This window comes from Propithecus coquereli, unplaced genomic scaffold (assembly GCF_000956105.1).
Source record: "Propithecus coquereli isolate 6110/MARCELLA unplaced genomic scaffold, Pcoq_1.0 Scaffold403, whole genome shotgun sequence".
NCBI classification, from domain to species: Eukaryota; Metazoa; Chordata; class Mammalia; order Primates; family Indriidae; genus Propithecus; species Propithecus coquereli.
In genome coordinates this window covers 1,815,896-1,835,888 of record NW_012149764.1, presented here as the reverse complement: position 1 = coordinate 1,835,888, position 19,993 = coordinate 1,815,896, and the positions used below count along the sequence as shown (strand labels likewise).

Sequence of the window (19,993 nt, the reverse complement as noted above, 5' to 3'; positions counted from 1 at the left end):
AGTTGTCCCGATAATTTCTTTCTATTTTTTGGTAGAGACGGGATCTCACTCTTGCTCAGGCTGGTCTAGAACTCCTGACCTTGAGCGATCCACGCGCCTCGGCCTCCCAGAGTGCTAGGATTACAGGCGTGAGCCACCGCGCCCGGCCTAAATTCAGAATTTTAAATTTCAGAGTTAAAATATATTCTGATAGCAGCCATATTTTGGACATCAGTGAATATGTAACTATGACTTATCATGTATGGTATAATTGTCCACTTGTAAAAATGTAGAACATAACTGTACCTTTTATGCTTAATTGAATATTATGTTCAGCTCAGTGAAGATTCATACATTAGCTTCATAAATTTTCTTGCTGCATAGAATTTTTTTCTCCAAAAAATGGGGAAGTTCTTACTTTGTAGTTATCTTTCTTTCCTTGATATTCTTAACACTTTGAGTGATGGATTTTGGGGAAATATAGCATGTATACATATACATTCATATACCTATGTATGTAAATACACACACATTTGAAATAGCATGGACTTTCTTTTCAGAGTAGTCTAAATTTAGAATTCTTCAAATTGAGATAATTACTAGGTGAGAAAAAGTAATTAAACTACCAGACTACTCCAGACTCTCACTATTGGTAAGGTCTTTTCACACCAAAGTTTTTTATGCAAACTGTACACTGTATGTAAATGCTTCTCAAAGTGCAAGTGGAAGACCCCTCAGCCCCATGAAGTCGTCCCTTTTTCAGCTACCTATCTGGGTATAGCTGCATTCTCTTCCTATACTTCAACCAAAACAGCAGATTGAGTGCAGAAGTAGATGTGAGAATTGAACTGTCTTCTATTAAGCAAGATTTTAAAGAAATTTCTAAAGATGTAAAATAATTCCACTCTTCTCATCAAATGTTTTTTGCTTTGGAAAATTTAGCTATATTTCATAAATTTTTTTATGTTAACATGGAATGGTTTATTGTCATTTAAAATTAGTAAATATTTGTTATATTTCTTCATTTTATTTTCTAATAAGATGAATGTGGATAGATATAACTAATGATATACTGAAGCCTGTTCTTACAGCTTGAGAGAGTCAATGTTGTTCATCTCTTCTTAACTCTGATTCAAGATGTCACATGGCTAGCTTTAAGCTAGCCATGCTGGGAGTATTTATACCATGGAAATGAGCAGAAACTACAAATCTGGCTTTTGTTTTTGGTGGGGAGGGGAAGGGGGAAGAGTTGCTTATTAAACATTTACCAGTACACAACTGGATGTAACACATGTGAACAAAAGTTCTTTTGGGTTCTCAAAAACTTCAAGATATAAATGGGTTCTAGGACCAAAACTGTGCTTATCATAAAAGAAGTGCTGCATATTACTGTACTATGCAAATCTGGCACCAAAGTCTATGCAAATATATGACTGAGGCAGAGTTTTCAGCCAGGTACTCTGTCTCTAGAGCCACTTTACCAGTCTCTCCTATAGTGCCTCTGACAAGATTAACTCCATAAAGTGATTTGATGTGAAAAGGGGTGCGATATCTTTTGGAGTTCTTACCATGCTAAGTATGTACGTTAATTACTTACTGACTAATTAGAGGCTATCAGTATTATGGGGATGTAGAAAAATGGAAATAATAAAGATTATGGGCTTGAGTGGTTAGGGAAACCTTCAGAGAAGAAGTAAGGCATGAGGTGGATCTTGAATGTTGTTTTGGAGGTGTGTTGGCTGTGAGGAAGGGGTTAAGCATGTGATGGGGGTAGAGGCAAGTATGATTTTGGTGTAAAAGTTTGAAGAATTTGTTGGGAAATGATGAAGCAGATGGAGTGGAAAGGAAAAAGAATTAGGATTTGGAACTTAACTGTTTATATCATAACCAGCAAGTGTATGTTTTTTAAAGAGGGTCAGATATGAAGATGAAAGTGGTCCTTTGGGGAGATTAATCTGGCATATATGTGTAGGATATATTAACAGAGAGTGAGTCTGAAATCAGGTAAATCTCTCTCAGTCAGTCTGAAAGGAAGCATAAGGTAAAGAATTTGGGATTTTGATTCAGAAAGACCTTGGTTGGAGTACTACTTCTGCTAATCTGTTACTTTAAATTCATGGATAAGATGTAGATAACAACTAGCCAGTGGGGTTGTAAATATTACCAAGAGTATAAAAGAGCCTAACTAGGTTAGATGCCTTGGTACCATGCTAGGACCCTCAGAAGAGGTATTATGAACACTACATTTACTACTTCTACTTCTGTTGAGGCTACTACTATTATAATATTTGGTGGGTTACAATCAAGGCTGGGAAACCATCAGTGGAAATAGGATGTGTAAATCAGGCCCATCTTTAATACCAGTGGGAGCAAGAATTTACAAACAGAATCTCACTCGTTGTATTTCTATACACTTTACTGTTGCATATAAGCGAAGAAACTGTTAAATAAAACATGCTCTAACCTCCTAACTTGACCAATACATCTCATTAGGTGAATGACCATTTAGAATTCTCAGATTTTGTAGCAGTTTTGTTCTAGAACATAGTGTGGCAAAGGGAGAACTGACCCTCTGTCATCTGGTCCCTGTCCTACAGTCTACCCCCTTTTCCCCATATCCTAGGCTCTTTGCCATAGCATGCCCACATGCTCATCCCCCAAGCAATCTTGCCCCAACCCTTGCAAGATTATTTCTTGATTACCTCTAAGGCCTAGAGGTGGGTATGCTTACATCTCCATCTGTGTGTGGAATATGGAGTCCTGAGGATCTCCTGAGGTAGACTCTAAAGGAGTAAGAAAGCATGGCCCAGGGCTGTGTAGAGTTCTTGCCTCATGGGGAAGTACCTGACCTGAGGGCCAAAGCAGGCTCTCTAAAGGCAATGGCAGTGGCCCCTCTTCCTGTGTCTCAGGGTGGTGCGGGGTATGAGAAAATGAGAGTGAAAATGATGAAAGATCACTGGATTCCAGGAGAATTATAGAGCCACTGGAAAAGGACAGTATTTGGGAGTGGGTGGAAAGGGACGTGAATGCAAAATAGCCATGTTTTGCTCACGGTCACATCCTCTAGCACCTAATCACCTCCTAGCATATTGCCAAGCACATAGTAATAATTCAATAAATGTTGAAGGGCAAGATATTTTAAATAGTTATGCCAGAGATGAAAAGAAAGTCATTGTGGAATATAGAAAGAAACAAGGAAAATATGGATTTGTGGAGCTAACTTTGGATGTTAGGGAGATGGTATCTTGCTGTGATTGGCATGGTCATCTGTGAGCTATTTGTATGTGGGGACCATGTACATTTAATTTTTGTACATGTTGTACCCAGCATAGCTGGTCTTTCTTAAATGAATAATTGACTAATATACAAGATTGAGTTTTTAAGAAAAGAATTGGGTTTTAAGGTTAAAATGACGAGTGGCAAAGACAAATTTGTATCACTAGTAAACTGATGAGCCCTGGAAGTTGGAATAATTTAAAAAGTGAGGAGATCCTAAGTAATTGTGGTATTTGCTCAAAATGAGGTGGGGAATAGTGAAGGATGTGTTCAAAGAGGAGGTTTTATTTTTAACCATTTGGAGAGCAGTAAAGGACCACAGATAACTGTCAAATTGCCTGAATTTTTAACTACAGAGGTAGTTGGAGAAAAGGATTAGAATTAAAGGAGTAAGTCGAATTATCTTATAAACATTTAATTGTGAATATGTCTAAGTTGTAATCATGTTGCTCAAATTTCTTTTGACATATTTAGTCACTTAGTTTATGATAATACATGTGTGCGATAATACCTCATGTCAGAAAATGCATTTCATAATGACTAAAATAAAGTAACAGGAAAATCTGATAATAGGGTTAAAATTGCCAAGTTTTTTGGAGAACTCCTGTGTGTTAATTAGTGTAGATTATTGCATTTTTGCTGCATCTGACTTATAATTGCTTAAATACACAGAAAACACCTGTGATTATTTTAGTGATCCTTGTCTTGTCTTCTTCAAGTAACCCCAAATATGTGTACTTAGATTGTTGCCTGTTCATATTTACTCAGCTGTGCCTGTTTGCTTTGTTATTTTTCTAAGTTTAATGGACCAATATAAAAATTTATGGCAACTGTCACTTAATATCACCTTTACCTTTAAAGAAAAAAAGGAAACAAAACTAAATCATGCCAGGAAGCTATGATGCTCTTATAGTTGAATAAATGATCAGATATATTCTATACTAAGTTGATCTCTGATATCATGGGCCAAATTTAGGGCAAAAAAAGGTATGAACATATATAAACAAATAACACGTAAGTCTATGTTTTATATTATTGCTACCCTAAATTTACTTCATTAACAACAAAGATCATTAGTTTTAAAATAACCTAGCCTGTTGTTCTCCCTAAATGAAAGATCTCTTTTTTAAATTTTCATAAAATGGAATTATGTTTAAGGAATGAGCATATGTATGTCAGTTGCTAATCCATTCTCACTTTTGCTTCTCTAAATACAAGAAATTAGCAGGCTGATTTTCAGAATTGTTTGCTCTCTCTTCACAATTTAAAAGTATATATTCTTTCAAAGAATCCTTTTTCTCATTATTCTCCCTCACTTATTTTTTTTCTGATTATTAGAATAGTATGATTATTCTTTGATTTCTGTTCTTTGAAAAATAAAAAATTTTCATGTAAAATCAAATAATATCTTTTTTGGCTAAATAAGAAACATTTAAAAATCTAGATAAATTCATGTGAAAGAATAATCAATTATGGTAATTAATATTTATACAAAAACAATAATTTAAAGTAATCACATAGCTTTTAGATATCAAATAATTCATTTTTAATATTAATTGTTCTTGCTTTTAATATTTTAGGCCACTTGGTCATTCTGGCATTTTATGGTAGAGAATACATTGAATTTGGCTTATGGAAAGAATATGAGGTAATTTAATCATATTCTCTATAAATTATGAACTATAAATACATAAAACAGAATATTTTGACATGCCATATATGGGATCTCATGTCTGAAATTTTTTAATAGTATTTTTTTTTTTTTTGAGACAGAGTCTCGCTTTTGTTGCCCGGGCTAGAGTGAGTGCTGTGGCGTCAGCCTAGCTCACAGCAACCTCAAACTCCTGGGCTCAGGCGATCCTTCTGCCTCAGCCTCCCAAGTAGCTGGGACTACAGGTATGCGCCACCATGCCCGGATAATTTTTTCTATATATTTTTAGTTGTCCGATTAATTTCTTTCTATTTTTAGTAGAGACGCTCTTGCTCTTGCTCTTGCTCAGGCTGGTTTCGAACTCCTGAGCTCAAACAATCCACCTGCTTCGGCCTCCCAGAGTGCTAGGGTTGCAGGCTTGAGCCACCATGCCAGCCAATAGTATTTTTTTACACGTAAGATTTTAAGACAGATTTTTCCTTTTTTTGTAGTGGGCAATAGTTAATATGGTAAGGAACTTTGTTTTCTTTCACTGCTATATATGTTTTAGAGAAAACAGTGTTTGAGTATTCTTTACGTTGTTATGTGGTTATAGTTCATACTAGCTTTCTGTGGTGGTATAGAAACCGCAAGAGAATTCTTCCTTCCCATCTACTGATGGCCCCCACGCCCCACCAAATCTGACCCAGGTAGGATTAAAAGCATACTGCATTTACAAGGAATAGCTAGCACACAGAATTTATGAGGAAACAGTGAAAAAGCATTGGAGCTCCTATAATATAAAATTTTCAGGTACTACTCAGGGTGTTTTTTTTGTTTGTTTGTTTGTTTTTTTTTTGAGACAGAGTCTCACTGTGTTGCCCTGGCTAGAGTGCCGTGGCATCAGCCTAGCTCACAGCAAGCTCAAACTCCTGGGCTTAAGCGATCCTCTTGCCTCAGCCCTCCAAGTAGCTGGGACTACAGGCATGCGCCACCATGCCTGGCTAATTTTTACTATATATATTTTTAGTTGTCCAGCTCATTTCTTTCTATTTTTTTTTTAGTAGAGACGGGGTCTCGCTCTTGCTCAGGCTGGTCTCGAACTCTTGAGCTCAAACAATCCACCCACCTCGGCCTCCCAGAGTGCTAGGATTACAGGCGTGAACCACCGCGCCCGGCCCAGGATGTTTTAATGAGAGCACAAATATGAGACGCCTAGGCTAGTCTTTTTCTCTTTGATACCCATGTGCCTGTCAATCTGCATATTGTCTTGGTTTGGCATTCTAAAATGGCAGTCAAATAAATGTGTATGGTACATGCGTTTCCATAGTGGTTTCAGAAATTACCAAACCTCAAACCTTATCAGAGTAAGTTCCAATTAAAGGTAGAAAAATAATAGCGGTAGACTTTCTGAAATTCAGCAAATGACATGATAGCATGCGTATCAGTGGATATTAACTATTTGTTAGAGTAATTGGCTAACATACTGCTGATGTCATAATTCCCCTACTCAATAATGGTTTGGTTATATAGGAAGATGCAGCAGTTTGGTTGTGTGAACTTCTGCTTCTGCTACAAAGAGCACTTTAAAGAGAGGTCTTCCTTTGGCATTCAGAAAGGTAAAAAGGAGCAGGGGTGGGAGTGCGTGGGTGGGTAAGGGACATCAGAGGGATAGGCATAGTGTCTGTGGGTACATGTAAGCTATTCATCATTGGTCTCTGAGATAATATTTACACCCAAATTACTTCCTTTCCTTTCTAAGTAGTTGAAATGCAGTTGCCAGCCCACTCAGGATGATGAAAGATTGCTATTTTAACATTTCTTAATTTTTAAAAAATGAAAGCTATATGATTAGAATTGATACCATTTTAAGATAATCATGTGGTTTACCTTTTTGTAAGCAAATATAATCTAGTAAATTTTTTACAAAGTGTTAATAATTATCTTTAAAAACTACATTTTCATTTCTTCCAAAAACTTTTTTTATATGGTTTCAACCAAAGATATGATGATGAAGTAGAATCCATCCTCCTTTACAGGGAGTAAGTTGCCCCTTACTTCAATTTGATATGTAGACTCTTTTTGTTTAAGTAGCTATTACCACTGAGGAAAGTCGTCTGCTTTAATGGGAAGATAAACACACAATCTGCTGGTTAGGAGACAAAGCTTAAGAGAAATAAGGTGAAGCTATATACTCCATTTCAAACTTATAGTTCTGTGAAAGTTCTCCACAGGGTAACCAAAAATTCCCCTATATGTTTTCTAAATTTTATGGATATAAGGTTGCAAGCAAGATAAAATGGATAGTTTTTTGTCTGTGTCATTCATAGCATGGTTTATAGCAAATAACTATGTATTTATGTGTAGGAACTATAATTTAAGAGCTATAAAATAACCTTTATCACAGATAGTATATTTAAAGAGATTTAAATAGTATAGTTAAGGTATATTTATACCAACTCTTTCAGATAGTTTTCCCAGGAAATACTACAACTTTATCATATTTCTCAAACCATTTGAGTTGTCTGTATCAAACAAACCAATCTGACATTCTTTTCACTTATCACTGAGTTTTCATGTTGAGGGCATCTGACGATAGACATTGATATCATACCTGATAATTGTGAAATCTTACATGCATCTGGAGAAAAGAATTTACATAGCATAATTCTATTAAAAGTGCTTACAAATATGTTCACTAAAAATAGTTTAGAGGAGATTAGTTAATAGATGTGTTGGTGGAATCCTCCTCTTGGGAAAATAGTAGGAGATGAGCTTACTTTATATTACCCTGAGAGGAGCAATAAAGAGAAATTCTGTATGTGTCTCTCCTTCCCACTTTTTTCCTTTCAATCTGATTTTTGGACCTTTAGCATTAAACTTCTTTGTTATATATGAAATAAGGAAGTATCTTGGGGAGGAGAGAGATAGGGAAGGAAACATTTGTTTTTACATATTATATAGCATATAGTACAGTAATTATATCTTATATTTACATAGATCATGCTTTAAAGAGTTCTTTTGTGTGTAGCATCATATTTAACTTTTCCCAACAGGTCAGTTATATGGTTTAGGAATTCTTTCCATATTATGTATGGGGAAACTGAGAGGTTAAAAAATACCTTTGAGGCTACACAGGTGGAAGATCTAGCATGTAAACCCAGATCTGGTGACTCTTACTCTATTGTTCTTATCCATTATATTAGTAATTTTCAAATTATGTTTTCCAATCAAAGAAATTCTTCAGGCACCACCTTTGGGGGAATGATTAGAAACAGAGCAGGTCCGTTTTTGCCTCTTTTTCTCTTGGGACTCTGAGTAGTATTTTATTTGGAGACAAAGTTTGAAAGGCGTTGCTCTATACTGCTTTCCAAGTACAAGGACTATAAAGTAGTAAACTATACCTCTCTTTTTGTTCTTGTATTTGCTAGTAGTGACGATCAAGGTTGTATGCTTCTTTTTATAATGGCATTGTGGACCTAGAAACAAGAATTATAATATTTGACTCTTGGCATTTTCCTTTGCTTCTCTTCAACTAGTATTTATTGACTTAATACAGTATACAGGATACACCCATTACTAGCTTTTTATCAGGGCCAGTGAAAATTGGTCTTATGAGAGTAGTATAGTTTTAAAAATGTAAATGTAAAAAATTATAAGAATTAAAATATATACTGTTCATATTAAACATCGTGTCTTGGGCATAAAATGACATTAGTAAGCATCATTTTTTATGCAACTTAAAATATTGCTTGAATTTCATAACCCTAAGCCTTATTGAATAGTAACAATCTATGAAATTACTTATCTGCTGATAGAAAATAAATCCTATCAGTGTTCCATCAAAAACATTTAATAAGAGTTAAAAGTTAATCACACCAGTTCAAGATAAAAATAATTGTTTAGACTCAAATCACAGCATTCTACAAATTGGATATGTGTCAATAATATATTTTTAGAAATGAGCATGACTCTGGAGTTTAATATCCAACAGCTGGCAATTACTATTTTTCTTAAACTTGTTCATTGAGCTCTTAGAGTGCTAAACTAAACACTCTAAACTAATAAAGTCCAATTATTTTCTCTAGTTCTTCCTGAGCATGGAACAACTGGAGAGGCACTGAAAAGGTTAGCAAAAAATGATATTGACAGGAATGAGCAAAGGTTCAAGCCACGGAAACTACTTATTTAGTCTAGGATTGTTTTCAAATTTATTTGTATTTCTCTTTATTCTTTGTTACAAACTTTCAGCTAAAATCAGTAAAGCAGCATAATGACAGAAATGTTAAAGAGAGTCTTAAATTAATGCTTGAAAGTTTATGGAAAGGGTGACTGATTTGTCTTAAAGAAGACCATCTCTAAAAGTTATTAAACTCTGGAGTCAGTTATAGAGTGATATTTGGTAGGTCATACCCCTTAAAAATCTTTAAGACCAGAATGGTTATTCATCTAAATAATATCTTTATTGTTCTCAAAATCTCTACCAGGCTTAAAGTTCTTGATTATATGGTGCTGCTAATTGCTTAGAAATGTAATGCTATATATTGATGAATAAGCTCTTATTGGTAAAGATGATAGATGTAATTTATAGACATTTTAAAATTATTTTTTCAGAGATAAACTAAGATAAAAATTATAAGTGCATTTCAAATTTGGAATTATAGAAAGATCTAAAATTTATTCTGAGAGACAATATAAATTCCATATTATTATGTACACATTAAAGATTCTTGATAAAAAATACAAAGGGAGCCAAGAATTAGTCAAGAATATGAGAATGAAGTAGTATACTTTGACAAAGAGGCCTAGTATAAGCAGCACATGGGTTTTCAAGTCAGTCAAACCTGAGTTTGAATCCTGATTCATTCACTTAATAATTTAACGTCTTCATGTAATATGAGGACAATAACTGTTACCTTGAAGACATGTGAAAATTAAATAAGGAATTTATGCAAAGTACAAAATCCAAGGCCTGGCATAGAATAGTGCTTATTAAGAAGTGATAATTTCCTTCATTCCCCATGTAACTCTAAAAGTTTCTCCGTAAGTGTGAAATAAGAAAACCAATAGAACAGGAAGGGGCTATAGTAGCAAATTTAACTGCAATTATTTCCAAAGGGAAATAGTGTTCAGTATGTTTTTTGCGTATACTATTTAATTGTCCAAATTTTGTTGTATTCTGCTGTAGGTAACAAAGCTTAATTGCCTTATTACTTTAGGGAGAAACTAGTTTTGGTTCCACCTGGCTCAAAAAGCTTCAAAAGCTTGATCCATTTTTAGGAAGAAAGCTATATAGAATTGTAAATAGGAAACTACATGTGAAATAGAAAATATTAAATGTCTTTAGATATTAACTCCTAGAGAAACTCCCTTTTATCAAAAGGAAGGAAATGTTTACTTAAGTTTGGTGTGGCAGATGCATTATTTTCTTGCAGTTACTTTGTGTTCCGTCAGCTTTCATTTTGTTTTATTTTGATTAGCATAATTGTCTTAGGTTCCCTTCTGACTACTACTCACTCTTACCCCCCCCTCCTGCTTATAGCTACTGTAAGTCTATTGACTCTATTAGCTATCTTGCATAGTCTTGTAACTAGCTAATATTTCATAATGATAACTAATAAATACTAACTGTGACAGGCACTGGGGTAAGTGCTTTATATAAACTCAATTAATTTTCACATTAACCCTCTGAGGGAAGTAGGTACTATAGGTACCCTTATAGTTACTTTTGAAATTCAAAAAGATCCCAAATACCAATTTCCCTAAGTTTGCTTTCTTTTTTTGTTTCGAGACAGAGTCTTAGTCTGTCGCCTGGGCTAGAGTGCCATGGGGTCAGCCTAGCTCACAGCAACCTCAAACTCCTGGGCTCAAGCAGTCCTTCTGGCTCAGCCTCCCGAGTAGCTGGGACTACGGGCATGTGCCACCATGCCCGGCTAATTTTTTCTATATATTTTTAGTTGTCCAGCTCATTTTTCTATTTTTTTTTTAGCAGAGACAGGGTCTCGCTCTTGCTCAGGTTAGTCTCGAACTCCTGGCCTCAAGTGATTCTCTGGCCTCAGCCTCCCAGAGTGCTAGGATTACAGGTGTGAGCCACCGCCCCAGGGTTTCCTAAGTTTGTGGCAAGCTAATTTGACTGTAAAACCTGAATTAAGTGAGATGAGCCTACGTAAGGGTCTTTATCTCACACTTGGAACATCCTTTTTGTTGTTGTTGTTGGTGACAGAAACATTAATACATATGCATATGGGTTGCTGCCCTAGATATTACATATATATATGGTATTACTTTCTAAAATTCAAAAAACTTCTGAGTTGTGTGACATATCTGGCCCATAAATTTAGAATAGGGGGTTATGAACTTGTTTTATTGCTCCATTTTCTAGATGAAAAGATGGATGCTAGAAGATGCTAAGTAAATTGCCAGGCTTGTAAATAGCATATTAAAATGTTAAGTAATTTACTCAGGTAATGCACGGTAAAGTCAAATCAAATGCAACAGTCTTACGCCAGAGCCCATACTATTAAACTACAACATTGTTTTACTACCTAGTTGCCAAGGTAAGATTGAACACTAGTATCAATGTCTTGAAATGACACATTTGCTGATCTTTACTAGTAGTGGGAGGCATATACCTGGATATCTATAATGGAAGATAATCCCTTTATAATTTGTGTTGGGGGGGCGGAGTTTTATTCTTTTCTAAGTATCTGGAGTGTGGATGTGCCCCATGTTAGAATTTCCCCAAGCATAATGGAGCCCACCCACTAAGGTCTGACTCAGGCAGAAGTAGAAAACCATCCAGTTTCCCTATTGTCCACTTCTTTTCCCTCTTTTGTATTATCTGTATGTCACTCAGTGCCATAAATTGCTTACTTTGACTTTATTCAACAAATATTTATTTAATGCCCTCTATGTAGTAGGCTAAAATTGAACAAGAAAATTATGGTCCCTGTCTTGACAGGGACAATATTGTTAAAGATGGGACAGTCCTTGGTGGGAACCCCATATTGTATATTTAGCAGCTCTGGGCCAAAATGGCATTAGAACCACTCTTTTCCCCCCATCATCGTGACAACCAAAGTGGCCCTAAACATTTCCCAAAGTCCCCTGGTGGGAGGTAGGGCAGTGGTATATCTGGATGATATTCAGGCTCAGTCCTGAGGGTAGTAGTTGCCCACTTGCCTGTTCGTCCACCATCCAAGTTGAATAATTGATTTTAAACATTTCTTTTGCTAGAATCCTGGCATGCAAAGTAAATAGCTGAGAGATCTACAAAGTAAATAACTAAATTTCTTACACTCTGGGTACAATGGCTAAACTCAAAAGCAAGAGTAGTTGTAGATAATCTACCCATGGCTAATTGAGAATTCCCATTATACTGTGTAAATAACAAGCATAAGTTAATAAGCTCCCAAGTTAACATACCAAGTGGTGCTGGATTTTTTTCGGTTATAGAATCAAAGTCTGTAGGCTCTTTCATATGCAGGTTATTCCTCAGAGATATATAATATAGCACACTTACACCAAATGTATCATGTAACACTTAAACATTTCTGTTTCACTTTCATTTTTTAAGTGACATTTTTAAAGAAATGACAAATTCTAATACATGTGAATTGAAACAACTATAAAGATTTTATGATTTTGAATTTGCCATTTAAGGAGGAATAAAATGTAAATCTTCAGTATTCATATCAACTGCTGTTTAGGCAGTATTTTATATTAAAAGTAATAACGTTTGAAGGGTCACAGAACCTCATGCTTATGATGGTTGACATCATTTTAAATGAAAATATTTTATTGTTATTCTTATAAAAATTATATATGCTTTTATATAAAGCCTTCAGAAAATATAGAAAGGTACAAAGAAGAAAGTAAAAAAAAAAAAACAAAACCCTGCTCAGAGATTACTGCACATCTGCTCACAGGATTACTGCCACATCTTGGGATTTCTCTCTCTGAGTGTGTATGTGCTCACTCTGGCGCTCTTGGGTATCCTTGTGCTCATGTGTGCGTGTGCTCTCTTTTCTGCTACAAACACAAAAATTCATGGTCTTTTTTATAAAAATTGTGTCATACCGTTGGTTTTTTACTTTGATACTCATATCTTGAACATCTTTTCATGGTAATGAATGAAATTTTATATCTTTTTGTAAAGTATTATATGAATGTATCATAATTATAATTTTCTACCTGGACGTCTAGGTAGTATCCTGTATGCTGTTTTGGCATTATGATTAATTATTGTATGTGCATCTTTGTGCAACTGTCCAATTATTTTCCTTTATATGAATTCTTGGAGTTGGAATTACTGAGTAAAAGGCTGTGTACATTTTAAATGTTTTTATCAATCACATTGTCCTCTATCTAGAAAGGTTGTACTGTTTCATACTCCCAACAATAATGTTTTAATGTTTCTTTGCTTGCTCTTTGACATTCAGTATGATCAATCTTTATAATTTTTTTGATTTTTGGCAGTCAGATAGTTAAAAAAATCTCATTTGGACTTGCATTTGTTTGATAACTAATGGCAAAAATACTTTTAAAAGTATATATAGTAGCTGTTCATATTTCTTTTGTTGATTTACCATTTATATCTTTAATCTATTTTTCTGTTGGGCAGTTTCTTTTCCTCTTCCTCCTTTTAAATTTCAAAATCTCTTCATAATATAAGGATATGAAAATTTGTCATTCATACTGCACATAATTTTGCCATTAAAATATATGCCTTTTTTTTGGTTTTAATGATTTTTTTTTGGTATGCAAATGTATCTCTTTTTTTTTTGCTTCATTTTTCCAGTTTGTGTCCCCACATTATAACATGACCATTATAACCCAAAATAACTCATTAGGTTAAAGATTAGATGTTTAAAAAAACAAAGGTACTTTTCAGATGGGAAACCATTTTTCAGATGAAAAAGCTGATAAATTGCCCATGTTAATTAGATATGTTTGCTGTGATTACAGTTTTGATAGCTGCTTATAAAAACAAGGATTGTGAGAAAGAAATACTTTGAAATAGTTGAAAGACTTCTTGCATTAAAGCCAGATAGCCCTGGCTTTATTTGTTCTTTAATTTACACAACAGATATTTATCAAGTGCCTATTATACATTAGACATTAGTAATGGATTTTCCACTTACAAGATCTGTGACTATGGGCAAGTTAATTAAAGTAGCCAAGTCTGTTTTTTTGTTTGTAAAAGAAGGACAGTGCATACCTTGTTGAGTTATTATAAGGGTTAGTTATAGTTTGCCAAAAGTGTCTAGCAGCACCTGACATATAATTGGACAACAATAAATTATAGCTAGTGTTAATGTTATTATTCTTCATAATAACAAAACATAATATAATATTAGCTTGCTATTGTATATATTATTGCTGTGGTGGTAATTTTGCATATAGGGTAATTAATGATGATGATTATAATCTTGTTAATAGAATGGAGCCTAGCTAGGTTGACTATACTTAGCATCCTGTCAGGTAAATAACACTTCCTTATATTTGTATAGCAGTTTACAGTTTTCAAAATTATTTCTTATCTTATTTGTTCTACACAACATTCCTCTAAGATAGGCACGGCACATATAATTTTCCCTGTTTTACAATTGAGGAGCTAAAGCTTAGATTAATTGACTTGTCCAAGGTTATACGGCTTGTAAGTGATTAATCAGGTCTCACTTATAATTAAGATTCTCACTGAACCTAGATTGACTCTCACTGTGGGAAGGAACAGAGAATAAAATTTGACACTAATTGTCCAGTCTTCATTTAGGTTAGCCATTTTATAGTTTCTTATGGTTGCTTCCATTCCAGTGAACTGAACACTGGCCTTGAGGTTTTAGTAGTGTGTTAGATTGCTGATATTCACGTCCTTGTGAAATCCCTTTCTTTTCATTTTGGGCTCGGCCTGTAGCTTGCTTTAACCAACAGAGTGCAACAAAATTAAAGCTGTTGCAGGTCTGGGTAATAGCCTTAAGAAGGCCTGGCAACTTCTGCTTTTGTGTTTTTGGGAGACTGAATTATCTTGTAAGAAATCTGACTTTCCTCATAGAAAGACCATGTGGAAAAGAGGCCACATGTAGAGAGTAGAGTCTCTGAAATAATGAGAGAGAAGGCCAGCCATCCTACTATGCTAGCTGAGTGCATTTCCCACCTGCCAGCTGAAAGCAGTCATTATAAATGACCATCAGCAAGATGAGAAGAACTGCCTAGCTGAGCCTTTCCCAGATTTCAGAATTATCAGCAAATAAAATGGTTGTTATTTTGAGCCAGTAAGTTTTGGGGTGGTTTGTTACACAAGAATATAAAAGCAAAAGCAGCACAACAATGTTCTTGAAAATTGAAGGTTTGATAAAAGGTTTTCTTTTTCTTGGCTTACTTTGACAGTTTTGGTCTTTCCCTAGCTTGCCAATATCACCTAACATAGAAGAGAGTTCATAGTAATGAATTATTCTTTTCTCTTCCGGTAGCTCATGAGTTTGGCCTATACTTGGGTGAATCTGAGGTAAACCCAATCTCTCTGTACTGAGTCTCTTTAGAGAAACTCAAGAGATAGGCTTGCCTCCTATGCTCAGGTCTCTGATTCCTCTTCTCTGTTGATTTCCTACTTCTAGTTTTCTGTGGCTTTTTTTATCCCTGACTGTCAGAGTTGAATTCGATTTGGTCTAGGTCAGCCAAGTAAGACAAGATGTAGTAGCCTTTCTTCCTCACCTGAACTTGTTTCTGTTGTCCAGAAAAGATTTGAGAGGCTGTTTGGGACTGAAAGTGGATCTAAGACTAGGAATCACCTTTATTTTGGTCATTCTCATATTAGTAAACAGGAAAGATGTAATGCAATAAGACATTGCTCATGCAGTTTATTTTTTCTCCCCTCTCACAGATCAGTTTCTCTTCTATTTAAACATTACAATATAGATTTTCAGTAAATTTTTATTAGAGATAAAAATTCAGTGATCTGAAAATTTATAAGTATAATTTTTATCAAATTAAGTTTTTTTTTTTTTTGGTTAAAATCCTTTTTGTCAAAAAACTATAAGATAGATTTAAAATATTTCAGAACTTGATCAACTACCAGAATTAAAGACTGAGGGCTTCAGTGATTTTGCTCTCCCTGTAAAACAACAAAAATATTGGTAAAATAATGAAAATCAGCTATTTTGGAATTCTGGCCAGAGAATAAACCAGGCCAGAGAATGAATTGAAAATTATCTGTCCAAGAGAAAACTAGTGAATCTTGGGAAGACAGTAGGGTCTGTGACATTTAAACTTGGGACTGTTCTCATCTTCCCTTTCTCCATACCTTAGTGGTACAGCCAAAAGCTGGGAGCATTGCAGATAATGGAGAGATCTGACTAGTTTTGGCGCTCCATTGAAGGCACTATCCCTAGAGCATAGTTAATATTTTGTCCAGACTTGCAGCTCTTAGGAAAACTCTATTCTCAAAGAGTGGTTGGCTATTTGATTTGCTTCTGAGTTCAGCTCTGGTGGGGGAAGAAAAAGCTTACCCCCAGGGAATTACTGAAACAACAGCAAACCCTTGGCAAGATGCCAGCTGCCTAAGGCTATGATTTCATTTGGGGCAAACAAGAACTTGGCCAGAAATTTAAAAGGAAATCTTGGAGAACTAGCCAATGTAGGGAACTTTGGAAAGCTCTTGCATATTCCTGGATATCTAAAAGGCTGCATGATGTGCAAGGCGGTGCCCATGCCCAGGAATAACCTGGGAAAGTAGAATGTCACCTCTGGCAGATCTTGAGGCTCTGTGTAAACAGGAAGTGAGAGCTAGGGCTGTTCATAAGCTGCCTGAAGTTTGAAGGTGTGATTTCTCAGGAAGATCTCTATGGCAAAGGGGTAGAAAATGTATAGGCAAGACATTTAAGGAAATCTTCTGAACAATCATTGGTTGACCACTACAATATACTGATCCAGGTATGACTCCTAGGAATCCAGGCTTAAAAATAAAAACAAGAACTTAAAAACCTGTAGAGAACTCAGTGGCCACACACTGTACAAGGAATACAGAATCTGTAGAATGAGTTCATGAAAGTTAAACAAATAAGCAAAAGCTGAACAAATAAGCAGCGTCAAGAATAACAATAAACTGGTGATTAAAAATTTTGTCAGACAGTGGGGAGGAATCTGATATGAGAGTTGTTAAAATATGTTACCTAAAATGTCCAGTTTTCAACAAAAAATTAAGACATGCAAAGAAATAGGAAATATGCCACATACACAGGAAAACAAAAAATAAAACCAAAACACTAGCCAACGAAAAATGTTCCTATGAGAGCCCAGATTTTGGACTTAATAGACAAAGACTTTGTCAAATATTATAAGTATGTTCAAGGAACTAAATGAAACCATGGTAAAGAATTAAAGGGAACTATGAGAATAGTGTTTTACCAAAGAGAAAATGTGAATAAAGACAGAAATTATAAAAAAAACAACCACAGAGAAATTTTGGAATTTAAAAGTATAATAACTGAAATGAAAAATTCGCTAGAGAGGCTCAACAACTGATATAATTTGGTAGATGAAATAATCAGTCAACTTCAGGATGGGTTAATGGAGGTTATTCAATGTGAGGAGCAGAAAGAAGGAAAAAAATGAACAGAGCCTTAAGAGACCTATGAGACTCCATCAAATGTACCAACATAGGCATTATAGGAGTCACAGAAGGAGAAGAGAAAGAGGCAGAAAGAATATTTTAAAAAATAATGGCAGAAAATGTCCTAGACTTGCTGAAAGATATTAATCTGCATATTCAGGAAGCTCATCATAACCCAAGTAGAATAAACACAAAGTGTTCTACACCTAGACATATCATGGTTGAATTTAGAGAAAAATCTTGAAAGCAGCAAGAGAAAAATGACTTGTTATCCCCAATAAGATTAATAGCTGACTTCTTATCTGAAACCCTGGAGGCTAGAAGACATTTTCAATGTTGAAAGAAAAAGACTGTCAAGCAGGAATTCTGTCTAGGTAAACTTTTTTTCAAAAATGAAGGCAAAATTAAGACATTTTCAAATAAACAAAAACTGAAAGAATTTGTCACTAACAGACCTGCTGTATTAGAAGTACTAAAGGGAGTCCTTCAGGTTGAAATATGAATAAAAGTACAGTAGATGATAAACTCTAATCTGCACGAAGAAATAGGAAGGTATAAAAATACAAATAAATGCATTTTTATTTGTACATTTTTTTCTCCAATCAATTAAAACACAACTGAATAAAGTGATGATTATAAAATTGTGTTGATGGGCTATAATATATAAAGATGTAATTTGTTATGACAAAAATATGACAAGGAGAAGTATATTGGAGGAAAATTTTTATATATTATTGAAATTAAATTAGTATTAATCCAGACCAAAATGTTTTAAGTTAGAATACTAATTGTAGTCCCCAGGGCAACCTGAAAGAAAATAACTCAAAAAATTATAGTAAGAGAAACAACAGAGGAATAAAAAAGGTAGTATAGAAAATATCAATTTAACACAAAAGAAGGCAGGAATCAGAACAGAAGATACTACAGAGCTCAAATATAGAATAGAGGCTATAATGTGAAATTTCCATGTTAAATAATGTATTCATGTAATCTTGGAAGAGAAATGTTACCTATAGGACATATCAGTTGATGGATCTTCTTAAGAGTTTAGTTTTATTATACTACCAACTATTTCTTAATAGATTATTAAAATATGGTATAAAAATACATAGTATCTGCATCCTTTTACATCCCCCCAACAGTGTATAAGGGTTATAATTTCTTCATATCCTCATGTTTGGTATTTTCTATTTTTTTTTGTGGCCATCCTGACCATTTCTAGATTCTTATCTTAACATTAACATATTATCTTTATTTTCCTTATCTTAGTCTAAAGAAACAGAATAATTATTTTAGAAAGTTTCCTATAATTTTTGCAAATCTTCACACCCTGGTTTCAAACACTAGACCACAGGTTGGGGCCAGTTTTCTAAAAATATTAGAATGAATATGTAAAACTGAACATTTGAATTCAGTTTAACAGATATGGTCCTCTTCTGGAATTTGTAAGATACTACATGAACACATCATTACCTTATAAGACAGACAGTGTACTGTTTTGTCTGCCTGTAGTTTCTAAAATGATAAACTTGCTTTAATGGCATCATCTTAATAGTGATTGCCGTCGCTGGGATGCCTCGCCTCCTCCTCTGTTTCTAAGCAGTACATAAGTGGCACATCTTTGGATGCATTACTTCAATGTTAACTTAATGTGCCTCTTCTACTCTCTCTGAACATGGTTGTCTGCTTTTTGCTTAACTCTACCACATCTGTGTGTGACTCTATCACCCATTTTTTACAGGTTTCTTGCTCAAGTGGGGTTGTGTTGCCAAAAACTTTGCTTCAATGCTGGTAGATTACCTGCCTTCCAGTGCCCTATATTTGATGATCCTATCTAGCCATTTAATAATAAGTTCAGTTTATAGATGATGTTTATGTTTATGTGCAAAATGACAGATACAATGCTTATAATCATGTAGTTCTCACAGCTATATAAGTTTGGTCATTTTCTGTTTTGCAGACTTTTAGATGGATTGGGACCCCCATTTTATATTGTTTCTAACCTATCTTTGACTCTTCTAAAGATTATACTGCAGTATTGAGTGGTTGGAAAAAAAGAAAGAAAAACCCTGTATTTGGAGGTAGATCTGTATTTGGGTCTTTACTCTGCCACTTGTTGGTTGACTTACCTTTAGATGTTTCTTATGCTCTCTGAGTTAGAAATCTCGTCTGTAAATTAAAGATATTGATACTTAACCTTTTAACTTATTTTAAAGGCTTCATTGATATTGTGAGCTTGTGTTTTGGGAAAGTCTTGTAATCAAGGATGCAATCACACAGTTTCCTCCTTGCAAATGGTGGAGGTGAAGGAATTTTCAAATTTCAGTGGTACTTTTATGGTCCATATTTGACAGAGGATTTCTTCTGATGAGATTTGTTCTCATCGTTTGGCCATTAATTGAAAAAGTCAGTTAAGACAGTAGGTCATAAAAAAGATGCATACATCCCATTAACATTTTAACTTAAAAATGTACAAATGCACTATCTTTTCATTAGGA

The 19,993-nt window shown here is 34.6% G+C and overlaps 1 protein-coding gene across 2 annotated transcripts in view; it reads left to right on the top strand.

Moving 5' to 3' along the window:
• The window catches only part of RFX3 (regulatory factor X, 3 (influences HLA class II expression)), a 358,295-nt gene that overhangs the window by 27,875 nt on the left and 310,427 nt on the right, over positions 1 to 19,993 (top strand). Inside the window, exons 1-3 of one of the 2 annotated variants that reach the window (XM_012652879.1) lie at positions 6,392 to 6,504; positions 6,977 to 7,102; positions 8,236 to 8,237. The exons of the other annotated variant lie outside the window; for it this stretch is intronic. The gene's annotated coding sequence lies outside the window, so the exon portion shown is untranslated. Of the gene's footprint in view, positions 1 to 6,391; positions 6,505 to 6,976; positions 7,103 to 8,235; positions 8,238 to 19,993 lie in introns of those variants that run through there. 2 annotated transcript variants of the gene reach the window in all.